Here is a 19,713-nt window from a genome sequence, read left to right on the forward strand (position 1 = left end):
GCAGACTTGGGTCATGGGGACAGAGACTACATGTCACACAAAGCCAAAAATATATAATACCTAAAAATACGTATATTTTATGTATATATGTAATTTTAAATATATACATATTTAACCTGGTCCTTTACAGAAAAAGTTTGCAGACTCTCGGTTTAGAACTCCATAAGTTTTGATCACGTTTTAAATTTAGTAGGAAGCCTTTGGGCGGTTTAACCAAGAGAGTGAGAAAACCTGATTTTACTGTTAAAAGCTGACTTGTGCTACTCAGTGGAGAATGGAATAGGGCCATTTCAGCATTCCAGGCACGAGAGGACTGTGGCCTTGGTTGGGGTGGTGACCGTGGAGGTGGAGAGAAGAGGTCACATAAGATTTTTGTGTCGAGCCCATGATGAATGGGGGAATACTAAATATTGACTCACTTTATGGTACTGGATCACTGTAACCAATGCCATCTGTATGGAATTATGGTAATACCGTAAACATTAATAGGTTTATAAATTTTCCTCAAGTATGAACAGGATTTTACCTTCACTTTTCTTTCTAAGCATAAGCGTAAGCCCAAGGGACCAGACTGTGTTCTCTTCTCCTCAATTCTTAGCGTTTAGCAGAGTCCCATGCACATAGTAACCACTCAATAAATTCCATTCAAAGAGCAAATGGCCCCAAATGGCAGAAAGTATGAATCATTATAAAATTCTCTTTTTATTTGATTTTTAAATAAATGTCGTCTTTATGGGCAATTTATTCATTCCTACAACAAATATCTCTGGAGTGCCTGTTATGTACCAGATATGCTGCTGCTCAGTAAGGATGAGGTCAAGGGGATGCGTGAAACAGAGCGTGCAGACTAATGAGGAAGGCAGACAACGAAAGCATCCTGGGCCTTGTTACTGCTGCACAGGAGAAAGGCAGGAGCCCACTGGGAGGTCTCACTGGGATGGAGGGAAGGAGACGGTGCCTGCCCCCCGGGGAGTGAAGCTGTAATAACCAGCAGTATAATTCTCCTAGAACTGGACGCTGGGCTAGGTTCTATACCTATCTTTTAATGAAATCCTTACAGTTGAGGAGACAGAAGCTCAGGGAGGTTAGGTTACTTCCCCCAAATCACAGAGCTGGTGGGTGATAAAGCTGGGATTCAAACTCAGACTAACCTCCGTGCCCTTTCGTTTCCTCCTCATCCGCAATATCCACTGTCCTTTAACCACTTCACCCATGAAAATTGTAAGAGCAACCCAAACCCTGGTCTAGAAAGCCTTTCCTTATATGCATGTGTGCGTATGTATATATATTTGTGTGTGTGTGTCTATGTGTGTAGGTATGCACATATAGTATAGTGAGTGTAGATGAGAGAGAGGAAGAAGGAGGGAGAAAGAACACCACCAATCTCCTTTAGTCACTTTATTACAGCCTAGCTCGTCAGGTAACTCGGTGCAGCCACAGTTACTGGCAGTGGCCTCCTCAGATAGAGCCAGATTCTCCCCCTAGTGGTAGTTTGGGAGATGCTCCAGGGAAACTCTTCCCGGGGATTCATAAGTCATGCCAGGGCATCAATCAAGACACTCTACAAACGTCAGTTAGAAAAGATTTATAATCAGCAGAGAGCTTGATAAACCAGCTTTTACTGCAGCCCCGTTGCACTAAGAATGCCATCCCTTCTGAGGGCGCGTCTCAGCTGAGCAGCTGCTTCCATCTGTCTATACAAATACCTTTGAAACCCTTCAGCCTTAACACATGCACAGTGTACTAAAGGAGGCCCTGAGTAATTTATGTACAGAACCACCTCCCTTCTTAAGTAAATGGAAGAGAAGATTCAATATTTTACGTTCAATGGGAAAAGGGCATATAAAATCTCTTTCAAGTATATGTTTTATAAAATATAGGTCATGAATTGAGTTTTCCAGTATCAAAGAAAAAATTTTAATAGACTGACAACTTTCTCGCTTTAATTATGGCTGCATTTTTTTTTAAACCAAGCATAGTACCCAAAGCTATTTTATTATTCAGAAGACTGGCTCTTTTCAAAAGATTTCTGAAAAGTTTGTTGAGGGGAATTTTCCATGTTTTCTACTGGCTCTGGTTTTCTACTTTGGTTTGGTGTTTTGTAGTTTTTATCTGCTGTGCTCGTGGTTAATATGGGATTGCGAACATGGACACCGTCTTTGTGGGAAGGGCGGGGCAGGGCTCATGTTTCTGTAGCTGGCCTCCGTATCCTTAGGCAAGGTCTCCTTTCGGAAGGATGGAGCACCTCACAGGCCTGTTCCTTTGGCTGTCAAAACCAGGCTCTATGAGCTGCTTATCATCTGCTCCTCGGCTTGTCTTCTCACTTCTGCAGTTTCACTCTTTCCCTTGCTGAGGAGGCTCTACACTCATTGGCTCACACCAAAGTCACAAGCCAGGGTTAGAGGTGATGACTTGACTAGTAACCTCAATATGTGAAATTGAGTCAGTCAAGTTCGGGGGGTGTGTGATTCATGATTCAAAAATGGCTGGGTGTATTTCCACTAGTTTTGGAAAGTACGTTGACATGGTTTAACTTGAAATGTTGACCCATGGAACTAAAACCGAGATAACCCAAGGAACCCATGCTGCTGCTGGCAGAGAGATGTGTTACATGAATTCAGACACTGTGGAGCAGTAGGTCAGCTGTGGATGTTTTGGCCTCTGGAGACACTTGGCTGCCACGCTGGAAGAGAGCAGGGTGCAGCTGGCATCTAGTGGGTAGAGGCCATAGATTACAATGTACAGGACAGCCCCAACAACAGAAGATTATTGGCTCAAAATGTCAATAATGCCAAGGCCAAGAAACCCTGCCCTAGATGGAGACAACGAAGAATTTTGTTTAGGAGGCCCAAACCTAAAGTCTGGAGGAGAGATGCTCCAAAGTGTAGGCATTGGTGGGTACCTCTTTTTGGTGAGCTCTGGGAAGAGTGATGGCAAGAACCTACTCCTCCGAGGATGGTCATTTGGCATGTACCTAATGTTAACAGTGAGCCTTTGTCAGCGGGAGCTGGGCTGAACCCTATGCTAAGGGATTCCTGTGTATCATCTCATTGACTCACCACAGGAATCCTAGGGGATAGATGCTATGGTTATCTCCATGTTTCCAATGAGGACACTGAAACTTAAAGAAGTTAGGAAATAACTTGTCCAGGATGGCAGAGACCTCTTCCTCATTATCCATTCTGCTCTCCTTTAATAACAGACCCCAACATACTGTAGTGACAATGTGTCCACATGCAAACTGTATTGCCCTGCCTCCCTTGAAGCTAGATGCGACCATGTAATGAAGTACCAGCCAGTGAACTATTGCAGGTGTTGTGTTTGACCTCTGGGATGACTTGGGAGCCAAGTCGGCTGGAAAGAATGCCCTTTTGTTCTCCTCCTACCACCTATTTCTTATCGCTACCTGGAATGAGGATATGATGGCTAGAACTCAAGCAGCCACCATGCTTTGTAAGGTGGCTTTGAGCGTGGAAACCATGTCCTAGGAAGGTGGTGCAAAAGATAGAAAGAGACTGGATTCTATTGCCTGTGGAATGTCATGCTAGCCCTGGACTGCCACGCTCCAGAATTATTTTAAGTAAGACAATAATGAACTTCTGTCTTATTTAACTCACTGTTACATTGGGTTCTCTGGATTTGTAGGCAAATCTAATAACAACTGAGGTATCTAGTGTCACTTAACCGGTAAGAATTATAGGCCAGACAATTTGACTTCAAGCCATGCTTTTGAACTGCTATGCTATGCTGCCCAAGACATTCAAACCCACTTACTCCTCTGAATGCATTTCATGCCACCAGTTTTTGTATGGTAATCAGAAAATTGAGCTTTTATTGGAACAAAAATGGTCTTTGTCTCCTCCATTATCTTAGAGTTCTCTCCAGAAAGCATTCTGAGGTCTCTTTGTCATTAGATATTTTTTATTAGATTAAAAACATTCTCAATGCCTTATGATGGAAACTTTCTTAGCATAGTGGTTTTGATTCCCTCCTATCACTGTAATTCAGATCATAGTCCAGGACTGATTATCTGAAAATACTCCAATAATGGATGTCATCGTGTGGCTGCCATTTACGTCAATGTGCTGGCCTCATGTCCACATCCCAAGGACTAGTGAGGGAGGGAAAATGTACAGAGAATGTTAAGAGGGCTCTAGAAGCTTTTCACAGAATATTAATTTTTTTCTTGCCGGTGAGTTGGCTGGCAATGCATCGTAAGGAGGTACCTGTGAGTTCATCATGGAGATCGATACATGCTGACAGGTGCACAGCGCAAGAGTTGAAACCACTGGCTCCTGTGTCTAAAAGACCTGGTTTTCAGTTACATCTCCATACTGATTGGAAGATGTTGAACATGTTGATTACCTCTCTGAGCTTTGGGTAACTCCTATGCAAAATGAGGATAATGATAATGCCCCCAAAAGGTAGCTGTGAGGGTTCAATGAGAAAATGAATATCAAACTTCAAGCACCATGCCTGACAAAATACTGTATGCACCATAAATGTTAGCAGCAACTGACCACTTTTTTCCCCAATGATAATAGATTCAAGAGGGTCATAGTGCCATCACCCAGCATCTTGCAGGGGCAGGAAGAGCTCTGCAGACCAGCAAAGCTGAATTCCTATCCTGGCTCCTTCTCTTATCAGCTGGGTTAATTTGAGCCTCTATTTCCTCATTTGTGATAATCAACTGGGGCAGCATTTTGTATGAGTTTGAATCAGGCAAATTTGAAATGATGCAATATTGCAATATGAAAATATTAATAAAATCTCATTTGTACACAAATTTATAAGCAATGTGATCTCCCAGATTTTAAGCATTTATCAAGAATTACGAGATTTCAAAGTGGCTGGCAGGGTTCTCTCTCTCTCTCTCTCTCTTCTCTCTCTCTATATATATACATCAACTTTAATGAAATATAATTCACATACCATACAATTCTCTGTTTCACCCATTTCAAGTGTGCAGTTCAATGGTTGTTAGTATATTCACAGAATTGTGCAATCATCACCACAATCAATTTTAGATCATTTCTGTCATCCCAAAGGAAACCCTGTACCCATTAGAAGTCATTTCTCATTTCCCCCAAACTCCCCAGCCCTAGGCAACCACAAATCTACACTCTGCCACTATAGATATGCCTATTCTGGGCATGTCATATAAATGAAATCACACAAAACATGGTGTTTTGACTGGCTTCCTCCACACAGCATAATGTTTTCAAGGTTCATCTGTGTTGTATGTAGAATGTATTAATATTTCATTCCTTTTTATCGCCAAAGACAATTTATTTTTAAAATAAATCTGCTCTTGTCAGTCGATGCCATTTTAGCTTGTAAAGCTGCATAGGCACCATTCTTTGTCAAGATTAGCCTTGAATTAGGCAGATTCCGAATTATTTGAGATATGTGAGAAGTGCCCCTTACATACAGTGTATCTGTGCTCTACTCACCTTGCAGTTTTGTTATAGAGTTAAATGAGATAATATATGCAAGTTCCTGGCAGCAGGGCCCCAAATACGGTGTCCTCTGAAGAGATGGACCCTTCCAAATTTGGGTTTGTTTGTTTCTTTCATAGCACATCTATTTGTCATCTGCTTTTGTGTTTCCCTCAACCTAAGGACTCCCCATCAATAAAGATTCCAATTGATTAAGTAAAAGAAATACTAATAAGTGTTTTCTAAGGAGTTTGCCTACCAGGTATCTAAAAAATGCTTTTTGAAAATAGATCCAGTTTCCACTAAAATATCAAGTTTTTGGAAACTTACCAATGATTCAAGTTAGATACCACCTCATAAATTTCCACCAGTACCCGTGTATTCTTAAAGTCATCTGAGACCTTTACTTTGTCAACCTGAGTACATTGCTATCATGGCAGTGTGACCATTGGGTCTATGAGCTTTAATGAAAGAGAACTTTTGAAAACAATCATCTTATGGTCTTTCCTGACATATTTCAGCAAGGTATGTAAGTGAAAGACGTTTGGCCATCCTCCAGCTAATATGCCCTAGGCATTTAAGTGTCACATCAAGCAGACATCTCTGCTCTTTCAGCAAACCATCACGGCTTACCTCATCGGTGAGAGACATCGGGATGGGCACTTTCAAGTTCATTGTCCCATTTCTTCCTCCCAATGATGCTGAGTATTATTATCTCCGTGTTTCCGATGAGAAAACATAAGCTCAGAGAGGTTGGCACAGACAATCGGAGGAGAAACTGTGTGAGTCTGGGTCTACCTGACCTCAAAACCAAGGAGAGTGCACCTCCTCTGTCTCGGTGTGGGTTAATTACTTCCTAGTATGCCTCCTTGTCCTCCTCAATAAACGTACTTGCCCTTACTCAGTGGTCTCTGAGGTAAGCGTTCAGTGCTGTTCGCCAGCCAAGGCTATGCATCTAAATAGGAAATGTTTATTTTATTGCTTATGGGAGATGCAACAGGCAAGCAACAGGAACTGCAGTGTGGTTCCAGCTGAGAGTTTGCAGGCTAAGAAGCTGCTTGAAGTTGTGCCTGTCCGTGGGGATTTTTCCTTATAGCATGAGCCTGTCCGGCTGTGCTTGGTCCTAATTGCAACTTAAAGGATAAGGTCAAGCTACATTTAAAAAAGCGACAAGCACCGTCAGGAGAAAAATTTCCAGGGTTAGAAAAGCTGTAACCAGGCATCTAGAGATAAAATTCATCTATTAAAGTATCAATCAGGAATGCTTTCCGCTGCAGGTAACAAAATAGCAATTAAAGTGGCTTAAACATCTCAGGTTGATTTTTCTCCTGTTTCCAGAAAGCTGAGAGGTGGGTCGCTGCTGCTTGTGCTTTAGTGATCTGACACTCAGTATCTCTGTGAGTCATTGGCCTTTCTCTTGTGGCCACAAGACTTGTCACAGCTCTGAGCATCACAGCTGTGTCTATGTTCAAGGGAAAAGGGGACAATATCTATGCATTTCGTTAGGAATACAGTCTTTACTACAAGCCCTCACTGGTCTTTCATTAACAACCCCCTGAGCAGAACCATGGTGTGTGGTTACCCCAGCTGCAAGAGAAACCATGTATAAACCAGGATTTATATGTGTGTGTACGTGCATGCATGGTGGGCTAGGGAGGAGGGGACTGGGAATAGATTTGTAATTAGCCAGTGACTGGTTCCCACAGAGTACCCAAGGTTAAGAGATTTACGTAACTTTTCAAAGGTTAAAATGCAGGAAAAACCAGCATTTTCCAAGATTTTATTATGAGTTTGAGAATCAGTTGGGGGAGAGGGCATCACTGAAAGGATTTCTTGGTTCAGTAAATGAAAGAAAAACAGTCAAAGTGGTTTCTTTATTGCTCAAGTTCTCGGGGACTTCAAGATGCTAATGGTCACGTCAATCTCTATGACGCAGCACCAGGGAATCTGTTACAAATAGGATGTTCTGTGAGCCTGGCACACAGGAGACAGCAGATACTTTGGAAAGGCAGCCCTTAGGTACTGAACTGCTGGATCATTATGAGGTACTGGAGCCGGCATGCTGCCCTCCACAGAGGAGCGGTTAGAGTCTCAAGTTGAGTGTAAGATGGTCTGAGAGCAAGAGGATGAGCATCAGAGAGGGTTGCAAAGCATCAGGTAGACTTCCGGCCTTGGGAATGTCAGGACCAGCAGTGGAGGGAGGGGTGCTTGTAACTACCTTAAGCATAGGGACCACACGATTCATACTTCTCAACTCACTCTCTCCACATTCGCAACCTCCCTCCGCTGCCCCGACTCCCCAGATTTAGCTGGCCTCTTTCACAAAGCTAACACTCAAAAAATAAAAACTTTGCTGAATGAATTAAAATGTTACATATCACTAACCCAAGAATTTTGGAGTTTCATTTGTTTTGGAGGTTCACCCCTTCTCATGAAGACCAGCACTTTGTCCAGGTCCTTGGTAGGAAATTGTCCCATCCAGGATCCTGAAGGTGGACATAAAGAGTCCAAACGAAAAATGACAGACAAGTTTCCTGCCCGTGGGTCTAACCAGAACTGTCAGTAGCTATGTTTTGGCTGTCCAGGTGGGTTCTACCTCACTCTCCTCTTTACTAGTAAGTGCCCAGATTGCTGTAACTATATTATGCGGGATATGGAGCTGTGAGTTTCACACACATCACCTCCTTTCAGCCTTGCATTACCCCTAAAAATAGATAAAGGAATTCTCGTGGAACTTAGCAGGCAGGCAACTTACCAGAATCTCCCAACTTCCTTCCATATCTTCCCTTATACCAAGTGAATACATCAGTCTAAAATAGAGCATCTTAGTGAAAATTGTTATCCAAGATGGAAGACGTGACTTTAAACTCACGGTGGCTTTTATCATTAGCCGTAGGAAAAGTGGAGCCAGGACTGCAGTTAGCTTGACTAGTCTAGGGAGCGATGAAAGTAGGATGATAATTTTGGACTTTCTTTTATGGATGTTTGTATTAGTCAGGGAACTCCAGAGAAACAGAACCAATGGGGTATGTATATATATAAAATAAGGAATTGGCTCGCACAATTGTGGAGGCTGAGAAGTACCAAGATCTGCAGTCAGCAAGCTAGAGACCCAGGAGAGCCGATGGTGTAGTTCCAGTCCAAAAGCCAGCAGACTTAAGATCCAAGAAGAGCCAATGTTTTGATTCAAGTCTGAAGGAAGGAAAGACCAATGTCCCAGCTCAAGGCAGTCAGACAGAAGGAGTTCCCTGTAACTTAGCCTTTCTGTTCTAGTTAGGTCTTCAACTGATGGATGAGGCCCACCCACTCTCTGGAGGGCAATCTGCTTTACTCAGTCTACCAATACAAATGTTAATCTCATCCAGAAACACCCTAGCAGACATGCTCAGAACAAGGTTTGACCAAATGTCTGGGCACCCAGTAGCCCAGTGACGTTGACACATAAAATTTACCATCGCAATGTTGTAGGCAGAATCTTGGCCCCCATGATCTCCGCTGCCTGGTCTTACTCCCGTGGTTCTGTTACCTTACGTGGAAAAAGAGACTTTGCCAATGTAGCTAAGCTTACTAATCAGCTGACATTAAAATAGAGAGATTATCCTGGATTATCCAGGTGGGTCCACATAATCACTTGAGTGCTTGAAAGCAGAAGAACAAGGCAGGAAAGTGAGTAAGAGAGACGCAGCAGAAGAGGAAAGTGAGGGAGATGAGGCAGAGGTTAGTTCAGAGTTTCAAAGCCTAGGAAGGACTCAACCTGTCGGCTTGAAGGTGGACTTGGGCCATATGGGAAACGTGAGAAGGAAATGCATTCTGCGAACATCCTGAATAAGCTTGGAAAGGATTTTTCCCCAGAGCCTTCTGTAAGGAACACAGCCCTGCCAACACTTTGATTTCAGCCTTGTGAGACCCTAAGCAGGAAACCCAGACGAACCCCACTGTGTCAGACTTCAGACCCACTCATACTTGAGATAAAAAACGGCTGTTCTTTAAAGCCACTAAGTTAGTGGCAGTTTGTTACAGAAGAGATAAAAAACTAATACAGTATATGGTTTGCATTCCGTTACACACCAGTTATAAGTGAAGTTTCTTTTTCCAAGACTGAAAACTAGGGGCCGGCCTGGTGGCGCAGCGGTTAAGTTCACACGTTCTGCTTTCGGCAGCCCGGGGTTCGCCGGTTCGGATCCTGGGTGCGGACATGGCACCACTTGGCACACCATGCTGTGGTAGGCATCCCACATATAAAGTAGAGGAAGACGGGCACGGATGTTAGCTCAGGGCCAGGCTTCCTCAGCAAAAAGAGGAGGACTGGCAGTAGTTAGCTCAGGGCTAATCTTCCTTGGGAAAAAAAAAAAAGAATGAAAACGAAAATAACCAACCAAATAACAGAAATAAGGAGAAACACATACATTCCTAAACTGTTTAACAACTGTCAAAACTTCAGTTTCAAATAAATTACCAATTCATAATTATCAGGTATTCCCAATACTAACATCGTCCTTAAATTAAAACGGCATCAGAAACAATTTTCGGGACATGTTTAGCAACACAACCTAATGAAGCTCCCGTAATTATGAATTCTTTTGATATTCATGTGATGCCACTAATTACGATGAACTCTCTTTTGAGGGGGTCACGCTGGCTGCATTAAGGAGCTTGATAGGCAAGTCCCCAGGCCCATTCAGCTTTCAGAAGTAACATTACCACTTGCCACAGCTCATCTCACTTTCCCAGAGTGGACATCTTTCATGAGATGCTGTCATTCAAAGAAGAAGCAACACTGACACAGCAACGTCATCCCTGCTCTTGGGATAAACTGCTCTCATTAACGAAATTCAACAAAACCTTAGCTGACTTAACAGCATGGCGGTCAGCGGTCTAAGAAGGGCGCAGCTTTTCAACGTCTTCCTTATATTCTCCTGCAAAATGCACGTTTGTTCGGGAATATAACCTCTTCTGGACCGCCTTCCATTCCAGGATTCTTGGCATGTCTGAACTGTGGAACAGAAAAGGGCATGGCATGACCCTCTTGGGAGTGCTCAATACATAGGCATAATCAAAAAGACAAATAAACAAATACACCTTTACTTAGCACATGTTATATGCAAGTTATGTTACTCACATTTGGCCAACACCATGCTTATTCCTCGCAGCCCTCTTTCTTTTCTTTTTTTATATATAACAACATTATAGCAATATAATTCACATACTATACAATTCACCCACTTAAAGTGTACAATTAAATGTTTTGTGTTATATTCATAAAGTTGTGCAATCATCACCACAATCCATTTTAGAACATTTTCATCACCACCCAAAATGCCCTGTATTCATTAGCAATCACTTCTCATTTCTCCCCAAACTCTCCCAACACTCCCCAAACACTAATCTACTTTCGGTCATGTGGATTTGCCTATTCTGGACATTTTATATAAATGGAATCATACAATATGTAGCCTTTTGTGTCTGGCATCTTTCACTGAGCATAATTCTTTCAAGGTTCATCCACGATTTAGCATTTATCAGCACTTCCTTCCTTTTTATTGCTGAATATTCCATTGTATGGGTTATTATTTTATTTTTACATTATTATTTTATTTATCTATTCATAAGTTGGTAGACATTGGGTTGTTACAAGTTTTGGCTATTATGAATAATGCTGCTATGAACATTTGTGGACACATTTTCATTTCTCCTGGGTTTCTACCTAGGAAGGGAATTGCTAGGTCATAAGGTAACTCTATGTTAACCTTTGGAGAAACTGCAAGACTGTTTTCCAAAAGAGCTATATCGTTTTACATTCCCACCAGCAGTGTATGAGGCTTCAAGTTTCTCCACTCTTCACCAACACTTATTACTACCTTTTATTATCTACATCCTAGTGTAAAGTAGTATCTCAGTGTAGTTTTTATTTTCGTTTCTATTTTTAGGATTGTCTTGGCTATTCTGGGTCCTTTGTATTTCCATACAAATTTTAGAATCAACTTGTCAATTTCTGCAAAAGAAAAAAAGGCAGCTGGGACTTTGACAGACATTGTATTGAATCTGGAGATCAATTTAAGGAGTATTGCCATCTTAACGATATTGAGTCTCCCAATCCATGAACATAGGATGTCTTTGATTTACTTAAGTCTTTAATTTCCTCCAACAATGTTTTATAGTTTCAGTACACAAGTTTTGCATTTCCTTTGTTAAATTTATTCCTAAATATTTTAATTTTTGATGCTACTGTAAAATAAATTTTCTTAATTTAATATTTGGACTGTTCAGTCTTGTTTTATAGAGATGCAATTGATTCTTTTTTATTAAGATATAATTGACATGTAATATTCTGTAAGTTTAAGATGTACAATGTGTTGATTTAATACATTTAAATACTACAATATAATTTCCACTATAGCGTCAGCTAACACTTCTCTCAATTCACACAATTATCATTTCTTTTTTGTGGTAAGAACATTTAGGATCTAGTCTCTTAGCAACTTAGAAGTAAATACAGTATTGTTGACTATAATCTCTACACTGTACCTTAGATTCCACAACTTATTCATCTTCTAACTGCAAACTTGTACCCTTTGACCAACATCTCCCCAGTCCTCCCATCCCCTAGTCCCTGGTAACCACCGTTCTACTCTCTGTTTCTACGAGTTCAGCTTTTTTAGATTCCACATGCAAGTATATTGATTGTGTACCCTACAAACTTGCTGAAAGTCATCTTTTAGCATAGACATTATTATGCTTATTTTATCAGTTCAGTGACTTGCTATTAAATCAGTTCAGAACTGATTTATCACTTCTCGTGATATAGCTGCCTGAGCCCAATGGTCACATTCTGTTTCCTATATCTTCATAATTCTACAAGTATACGTGTATGAGACAAATGTTAAACAGAACACATTACATATTAATGCAGTATTGTCCCAAATCCTCATTGTATTTGGGTTTACCTTTCCTACATGTTAACTAATTAGGGGAAGAATGTGATTGTTTCTTTTTAGTCATAACTTAGGGTATGTCTTTCACTCCTGAACCATCTTCTGCCTCTGAGCCACCACTGAATTGTTCACCATTAATTCTAGTTGTTGTTTTCTTCTTAAAGGTTTGAAATTTGACTCCTTTCCTAATGGCAGTGTCTTCCCAGCAAAAACTGCCACCTGTATCTTCCTGAACACACCACCTCCCATCATTCTGCGTGCTAAAACACAGGCACTTATGTTCAGACCTGTGTCTCCCCTTTCAGAGTGACTGAAGAGTTCCCTCCAGTCTTGCCGCCTCTCCTATCCCCCATAGACCCCTTCTCTAAGGGCGCATCCCAAGACCTACACCAGTGTCCTTTCTCTAGAAACAGAAGCCACCAAACACAGTGAGCTGCACTTGTGCACCTGCCACACGTGTGACATCTAACGTGAAACCGAAGTCAGAGGATAGAGATCTCAAATGGGGTTCCCTGGTGGATTTGTCATTACACCCACCCCACTCCTTGCCACTGGTCTTGCCCTCTTCTTCGAGAACACTGTGGAGCCTAATGGGAATGATCACCACAAACTCGTATGTTTCCTGCCTTTATTTCTCCATGTGGCCACATCTCTTGCCTCTCAAGTATCTCAGAAAGGAAGCCTCGCTCTTCCGTTTTTTTTAAAAGATTGGCGCCTGAGCTAACAACTGTTGCCAACCTTCTTTTTTTTTTTCTTTTTCTCCCCAAATCCCCCAAGTACATAGTTGTATATTTTAGTTGTGGGTCCCTCCCTCTTCCTTTTTTAATTCCCATATTTAAATTCTACATTCTGTTGACTCTTCCATGGCCCTGCTCTTTTGATTATCACCCTCTCCTTCTTGCATCTTCAGTCACATTCTCCATCATTTCTCTCCCTTCAGTAGGCAAACGTATCTGAGTCTCTTGATCTTAATAAGAGAACCCACCCTTCTCACTTTATTTTCCTTGCATACTGCCTACTACATAGTCTTTTCCTCATTCCTGTCACAAAAATACTTTCTGAAAATACAGTGTTTCTTAATGTAGGCATCGTGTACCTCTGCCAATGTAAAAGATAATTCTAGGTGGCACAGTGATGAACTTTTATTATTTAAATAGCTATTTATTTGGATGCATAACTAAACAATACCCAGTACATCATTCCCATGATTTTATTCACATGATTGCTTTGTACAAGGTTAAATTTTAAAGATCAATTTAAAGTATATTGAAAAATAAATAAATAGGGTATCTATTTATTAATAGACAGTATTCACATATGATAAAGTCCCCGAATGACTGAAAAATGGGAAACGTTTGTGTGGTAAAAGAATAAGAACTGTAAAGATGGGCACTGATCTCAGAAAGGTTAGCACTCCCCAGATCTCCTCTGGGTGACCCTGGGAAAGTCAGTGTCCTGCAAAATCACACTGCAGGAAGGCTGTGAAGATTAGAGCTAGTGTATTTAAAGAAATAGGCACATTGTCCAGAAAAAAATTAGATGTTCAATAAATGGTATCTAATCATCTCCCAGCTCCTGCTTGAGACTCTGCTGCAAATGCGTAGGGAGGACTTTGGGGGAGGTAGGATGGCCCGGTATCCAGGCTACTCAGGTCTCCCTAAGTGGACGCTCAGGAGATGGTTACTGAATTGAAGCATCATCATCAACAGCATGTATTGGGTGCTCATCGTGGGTTTTCACATATTTGGCTCACTCATTTGCCCTTTGCAGCAGCCTTATAAGGGAGGTGCTATGACATACCCACTTTACGGACAAGAAGACCGAGTCTTGAGAGGTGAGGCTTTTGACCCAAGGCCACTTGACTAGGAAGAGGTGAAGCAGAGATTCAAACCCAGGCAGTTTGTTTTCAGAGTCGGCTCTCACACCCATGTGCCATACAACCCATGCGTTGTATGTCAGATCAGGAAGGTTCTAATCTACGTGCCGTGCTACTTGGCATGAGAACTATTTTCTCCCTGTTCCATTCTGCCCTCAGATTCAGTGCAGGGAATATTCGTGCAGAATTCTTCATGAGCCAGGTCTACTCTAGACGTAGAAGATGCAGGAAGATTTAACTCGCCTCTGCCTTCTGGAGAGAACCATGCAGACAAGCCAAGGAGACCGACAAGTGAGGGCATTAAACTGTGCTCTCACAGACAGACTCCTCATTGCCTATTTTTAAAATTTTTTTGACGAGGAAGATTGTCCCTGAGATAACATCTATGCCAATCTTCCTCTGTTTTGTATGTGGGATGCCACCACAGCATGGCCTGATGAGTGGCGTGGAGGTTCGCACCTGGGATCCAAGCCCGCGAACCCTGGGCCGCTGAAGTGGAGCATGTGAATTTAACCACTCTGCCACCAGGCCAGCCCCTTCATTGCCTATTAATATGGATCCAGAGAAGTCAAGCAATGGACATTTTGCAAAATCAAGTGGAATCTTTATAAAAGATTGACAGAAACATTATAGAAGTAAAACACTAAAATCATTTTCCCTAGTTTGTTGTCATAATGATAGAATTGATCATCTATATCACCAGCTTTAATGTTGGCTTTGACAACTTTTCCTGGATCAGAGTTTGGGAGTATTTGGGAATTTCCATGATATTGAGCAAATATCTGAAAAATGATATTGAAAATGTTTGCTCTGTGTAACAGCATCTCAATGAGAAACGGATGGCACTCTCAAATTAGGGTAGGGGAATTTAAAAGGGCAATTTCAAAGGATAGGGGTGTAACCCCAAACCAGTGAGAATGGGGCTGTTATCATCCTTAGCCTTGGGGAATGAGGGAGCACTTACACACTGGAAGGAGAGAGTTGTGTAGAGAAGGCCACTTTCGGAAGAGCGGAGCCCTTCAGCATGGGATACAGCCATCCTAAGGCAACCCAGAAGAGAGGGATCCACGGGAACAAACAGCCTGACCTCACTCAACTCTCACACCTCTGACCTCCAACAGGAAGTCAGAGGGCTTGTGTGGTCCATTCAGGCCAGTGTCCAGGGACAGAGAGTAGGCTGGGGAAGGATGAGGTGGGCCTGCTATAGAGTCAAGCTAAAGATACTCCATACACAGTGTAAACCTTCTTGCATGTTCTTGCTGCTATTTCCTAAAGCAAAGACTAGACCCGCATACTTCGATGGAGAAAATCTTTAGTACGACCCCTTGGCCTGCAAATTCTGGAATTTTGGAAGAATCAACAGTGTGCCACAGATGTATTTAAATATAATGACGTTTTACTCAAAGGAGAGGGTTTCTTTGTATCCACTTAATCACTGAGAATGAATAACCGTGTAACCTTTGAGAAGATTCCCAGCCATATTCCATTGATTTCTAAACTCTTGGAGGTACTTGCTTTTAGCAAAGTGAAGAGTCTTCTTTATTTTTTATCCATGCCTTTAAAGAGACTGTGTTCGCTTTTCTGATAAAGCCCACTATCAGTCTATGTGCTGCTGTGTTCACTAACATTTGACTAAATAATGCAATATCTATGTAGAAAATCGTTCCCAAACTGGAGTTCTCCAGGGTTCTGCATTTTGCACTGCCAAGGTGTAAAGAGCACCTGAGTTGGAACCCCTACCCCGTTCAGGATATGAGAGGATCCAGGTCAGTGAATTGTTCCAAGGCAGAAGAAGTTTAATGAGTACACCTTGGGCCGCACATTCCTCCACTAGCATTTGTTATTACAAAACCATTAGTCTGTCTCCGGATGCTTTCCCACACACTTGATGGCGTCGGAGATGACAGGTCTCTCATTAAGGATGCATAATATCTTGCCTCCTGCCTCCTCTCAAACTCCAACTTATACTAGTGTAAATATAATGCTGCCACGAAAGCCTGCTCAAACCAGCTGGATACTATGGAGAATATCTACTTTCTGCCATATCTCCATGTGGGCAACATATATATACATACATATATGTATATATATAAAATATATATGGATTTGAGCTGCAAAGAGTTTGAGTCAGCTCTTTCTTTAATAACCGTGGGGATGTCACATCTCAAGAATTTCTGAAAATGATGTAATGATATAATTAAGCAGCAATTTAATTCGCTAGGTAGAGATTAAGAGCTGACAAATTCCCTCTCTTTAAGTTCCTTTAATTCCATCTATGCAAGTCAGAGCATTCCACGTATTCCCCAGCCTCCCAGCTGATTTGCTAAAAATGGTCTCACTGTACTGCTTTCAGACATACAACAAGCTAGGCAAAGCTGTTTAGTTACTTGTGATCTGTTTACATTACAAAGAAGGTTGGTTAATTAGAAATAAGCATGTTTCTTAATTAAGGAACAAATTAATTTTTAAAGAAGCACTAAGACCCCCTTGGGTTACAGTCGATAAGGGACTGAGCACGTGGTCTGTGGTTGTCTGTGTAATTCTTTGCAAGGAGGGTCTGAAATGTGCAGTGACACAGACAGCAGTAACTTTGGAACCAAATATTTGTGGGTTAAAAATTGTAGTCGTTCCACTAACAGTGATGAATATCTGTTGTGAGTGAGGAACTGTGCTGGGGGACCCTGGAAACCCAAAGATGAATATGACAAAGTCAGGTCCTTAATGGACCTCAGTGCAAAATGAAGGAAACAGGCTCGTATCTACAGTACTTAACAAAAGATGCTAAATGCTAGAGGAGAGATGAGTTAAATACCCCAGGAGAACTTGAAAAGCAAAGTAAGCTGATGGGGTCAGGGTGGAGGGCAAAAAAGATCTGGAAAGCTCCTAGGTAGAAGGTGACGGGTCAGCTGAGTCTTGAGAGATGAGCAGGAATCTCCTGTGGATAACATGGGGATGCTTGTTCCAGCAGAAGGAATATATGTGCAAAGACCTGAAAGAGTAAAGCATAATGTGGGACCACAGGTGGAGAGGCTGTGACTTGGGCATAGTTGGGGATGCCATGGACTAGAAAAGGGATGGGAAGGCCAATATGATCCAGGTGATGAAGAGAGGCAGGCATCAGGAGCAGTAGGCATGTTTGGACTCCTTTGGTTCCTAGTGACAAAAGCCCAGCCTCAGTGAGTTTAAGCAGGGAGAGGATTGTATTGGCTCGTTCATGTAAAAGCCCAAAGGGGACTACAGGAATGGCTGTATCTAGGCACTCTAATTACGTTGTCAGAAATATGTTTCACTGTATTCCTCAACTCCATTTTTGTCAGTGTTGGCTTTCCCCAGGTGGTAGCAAACAGCAATGGCCACCTGGCGTTTTCCCTACTACCTTCACAACTCCAGCTCCCCCTCATACTTTGTAAAAGCATTGTTTGAATATAATTCCATTTACAGTCCCAGGTTTAAGTTGTGTGCCCATCTCTGAAATGATCAGTGTGTGCAGAGGTGTGGATGATTCTAAGTTGCTAGGTCTGAGTCGTATGCCCACACCTAGTACTGGAAGTAGGGGAAAGGTGATGTCACCACTTGCTGATCAACAAGGACTAAGAGTGAAAAAGGGGTGGTAGCCCAAAGGAAACTCAGAATGCTGTCACCAAGAGCAAGGGGAACAGATGCAGGGAATAAAGGGAAATAGATGGCAACCACACAAAGAAGAGCCAGGCCTGGGGGTCTAGAGGGTAAGATTCCTTGCTCTTACTGCTGTGGCCTGGGTTCATTTCCCAGTCAGGGAACCATACCACCCATCTGTCGGTTGTCATGTTGTGGCGGCTGCATGTTGCTGTGACACTGAAAGCTGTGCCAGCAGTATTTCAAATACCAGCAGGGTCCTCCATGGTGGACAGATTTCAGCAGAGCTTTCAGACTAAGACAGACTAGGAGGAAGGACCTGGCCACTCACCTCTGAAAAAACTGGCCATGAGAACCCTGTAAACAGCAGCAGGGCATTTTTTGATACAGCACCAGAAGGTGAGAGGGTGGTGCAAAAAAGACTGGGCAGAGTTCCACTGTGCTGTCTCCAGGGTCGCTAGGAGTCAGAATCAACTCAGCAACACTAAGGAAAAACACAAAGAAGTCTAGATGAGAGCTCTTGATGGGTTTCTTATAGAAACATGATATGGACGTATTTGCATTGGAAAAATTATTCTAGCTGCAGTGTGGAGAATGTGTGGCAGAGAAGAGATGGACGCTGGGTGGGCAGTTAGAGGGTGACAGGGCCTGGTCTGAGGTCGTCATGGTAGACATGGTGAGGGTGAGGCATGTTCTGCGGAGATCTAGCGAGTAGAAGAGTTGGACTTGAGATTCTCTGGTGGATTATAAATGGCCACAAATTCTTGAGGGCTATGTCCCCTCCCTTTGAATGTAAGTGGGCTCTGTGACTGCCTTGACCAATAGAATATGGTGAGAGTGACACTCTGCCAGTTGCTGAGTCCAGGCCTTAAGAGATGGACAGATTACATTTACTGTCTCTCATAACACTCTGGTAGAAGCCAGAACCACATAAGAAGTGTGGCTTTCTGGAGACTGTCCTTCTTGGAGAAGCTCAGCTCATATGGGAGGCTTTGAATGATGAGAAACTATATGGAGAGAGGAGCCAAGGGCAGCAAGGTACCAGCCATGCAAGTACAGGCACCACCTTGGAAGAGAGTCTCCATCTCCAGCTGACCCCACGTGGATCTGAGATGAACCACCCAGCTGAGCCCTTCCTGAATTCTGACCCACAAAATCATAAAGAAAATGAAATGGTTGCTTTAAGTCACTAAATTTGGGGGGGTTTGTTTTGTTCTGTGGCACCAAATAACCAGAATTGGAACTGAATTAAACATGAGAAAGAGGGAAGGGTCAACGTTACCAAGTACCGCCGCAAATTTTAACAAACACCAAGACAGAACGTTGGACCACACATCTAGCCCGCCCTGCCCTGTGTTCCTAAGGAGGCTGGTCCATCCCTTCCTCTCCTTGCCGAGTCCCAAAGCCTGTCTCTGCCTGTGGGTGTAAATTACAGGCAGGCTGCAGTTTCTCTTCCTCCTGGGATTTTCTCTTTGATGGAGCTGTCAAACTCTTCGGTGAGCTTTATTGTAAGTCAGAGGGGCTATCACTCTTCCCATGGCTGTATTTCATCCAAGTCTTTTAATATGCCCCCTGGAGGTGACAAATCCTTTAACATGCAATCACAGGCCATAAATGTAAAAATAAAACAGATGTTATTGCATTGAGAAGCAAGAGATGCTTTGTGAGGCTCCAGCCATTGGGCTCTCATTTCTTCCACCTGATCCTGACTCCCACATTTATTCTACTTCTTGAGAATTGTAACCAGTAATCCCTGTTTTGGGGTCAGCAGAATAGGTCTTGGAAAAGCCCAAGGTCAGAGAGATGAGATTCAGCTTTGTTCTGGTGTCCAGATGTCTGGCGGGAAGACCCT

At 42.5% G+C, this 19,713-nt stretch overlaps 1 protein-coding gene across 1 annotated transcript in view; it reads left to right on the forward strand.

Moving 5' to 3' along the window:
• The window catches only part of CDH13 (cadherin 13), a 1,002,245-nt gene that overhangs the window by 643,778 nt on the left and 338,754 nt on the right, over positions 1-19,713 (forward strand). The window lies entirely within an intron of this gene.

This window comes from Equus przewalskii, chromosome 3, assembly GCF_037783145.1.
Source record: "Equus przewalskii isolate Varuska chromosome 3, EquPr2, whole genome shotgun sequence".
In the NCBI taxonomy this organism is placed as follows: domain Eukaryota; kingdom Metazoa; phylum Chordata; class Mammalia; order Perissodactyla; family Equidae; genus Equus; species Equus przewalskii.